This window comes from Micromys minutus (assembly GCF_963924665.1).
Source record: "Micromys minutus genome assembly, chromosome: 16".
NCBI classification, from domain to species: Eukaryota; Metazoa; Chordata; class Mammalia; order Rodentia; family Muridae; genus Micromys; species Micromys minutus.
Window position 1 is genome coordinate 16,161,931 of NC_137985.1, and position 2,391 is coordinate 16,164,321.

Below are 2,391 nucleotides of genomic sequence, written 5' to 3' on the forward strand. Positions count from 1 at the left end.
AGTTATGGTATACAAAGTTTACCACACTTTAATCAGACCTCCCAGGGGCTAAACAGATACAGCTTCTAATTGGTATGTTTACACATTAGAGAAATCACACATTATCTTTACAGATTATTATAAAAATCCTCTACAGTGTTATTAGAAAGGCAGCTAATTCCCAATGTGGACAGGAAGAAAGAGCAGCTTTTGTGACTAACACCTCATCTCTGTGTAACCCTGACCAATATTGCACCATTTAATACCACAATTATGAATATTTTAGTTATCAGTGAATAGCAACTATGAACTCTTTTAGAGAAAAAAAACAAGTCCACCAACATTTGTCTATTGGCTTCTATTGCAAAAACTTTCCATATATGAGGAATAAATATTCTGTCTTGAGAAACAGATTTGTATTTTAAAAAGCATGTAGAACCTTATACTCAGTCATTACCACCAACTCTATGATCATAAGGGCAGAGTTCTTCGTAGACTTATATATGAAAGAAAAGGTATTCCAGTGGAGCTGGTACCTATCTGAATTCCTTCATTATCAGGATGTGGTATCAAAGGGATTTGTGCTCTCCCATACTGAAGAAATAGCTAAGTTGCCTAAATTGCTTAACCCTCTCTGAAAATAGCTATTAGACTTATTATAGTGGGGACAAATGCAATGGTCATAACATTTGTTAAGGCATTGTTTACTAATGGTTCATCAACCAGTAATAGAACCAAAATGTAAAACAGCTTATAGATTGGAAGATGTAATGGTCAATACTAAGGAAAAACTACATAATTAGTACTATCTAGTTGTTTAACTAGAAAAGCAAAAGGAAAATCGTTATCTACTCCAATCCATTGTGCTTATATAATTGTATAGTTTTATGGTCATCAAAATGGAAAACCACTAACTGGCAAATAAAGGGCAAAGGTTTGGTCATGGGAGACATGAATGGAAATGGTAAAACTTTGCAAAAATATCAAATTTTATATAACTCATACAGGCAAGACAGACAAAGTCTAAAAATAGTGAATCATAGACAAATTAGTATCATGTTCAACTGAGTCCATAATATTAAAATTTTCCAGGAATCAAATTTAGAATAAACTAAGAAGAATAATAAATTATACACTCTAAAATCTTGGAAGTCTACCTTGATACTAAAATATAAGGAGAAATGGAGAACCAACTTAAACCAGAATAACTTTATGAGAATAGTAATAATAAAGAATTCATAACCATTAATAGTTCATCCATAAGTCACACCATTAATTATAGCACTATGGAATCTCAGGCCTTTAATCCCACCACTTGGGAAGCAGGAGCAGGAATATTGTAATTATAGTAATTTAACTTTAAAAGCCTCTTGAAGAAAGGCAGACACCAGGACATAAGTCAGCTTTCCTTGGCTCCATTTTGGCTTTTTTTTAACTTCTCAGATCCTCTTCCATTTTCCTACCTTTTCCCCACCTACCTCTCCCTGTTCAATCATATAGAAACTTAACATAAATATACAATGGGGCACAACATTCTAGTTTTGCAGAATTCACTAGAGCAGAAGGAGAAATAAATAAGAAAGTCAGATATAGTAGAATAATAATGCATACCAAGACCAGCTGAAATGTAGTCACATACAAATGAAATCTACATAGCTGCTGTCCAGTGCTAAGGTTAAGAGAAATGGAAACAACTGTTTTTTTTTTTTTACAAAGAGTTGCTGCGAGGAGCTTCTTAGATGTCTCCATTCTGGCCTACTGCAGGTAGTCTCTTATTTCAGATGGTGGGTTCCCTGGAGAGATGTGTCTCCTGCTTCTCAGGGTCCCAGACGTCATTCTTTTTTACAAAAGGCTTCTGAGATATCTCTACCCAGGCCACTGCTGGCAGCCCCTGAAATGGTATGCTGTCCCCAGCAGTCTTTTTACCTCTTTCTTCATGATTATAATATTTACCTCATAATCTGATTTGTCATTAATTTATTGCAGTCTGTTTATAAAACAAATGTTGTGTCTGTCTATGTGTCTGCCTTATTTTGCTTAAAATTTTAATATTTCCTCATGTATACTTTCTAGCATTGCATTTCTTTATATCTTGTTGGACTCCATTGTGTAAATACATCCCATAATTTCTCTTTCCACTATCATGTGAATGGGAATTGAGACTGATTTTATAACTTTTCTACTTTGAATAGTGTCAGAATATATATAGTTCTACAGTTATCTCTTTGTATGATGACATTACATCATACAAATACATAAATAGGAGTGCTATGGACTGTTGCTACAGTAGTTTTATTTTGACTTTGCATGTGCATGTCTGTATCTGTGAGAGAGAGAGAGAGAGAGAGAGAGAGAGAGAGAGAAGAGAAGAGAAGAGAAGAGAAGAGAAGAGAAGAGAAGAGAAGAGAAGAG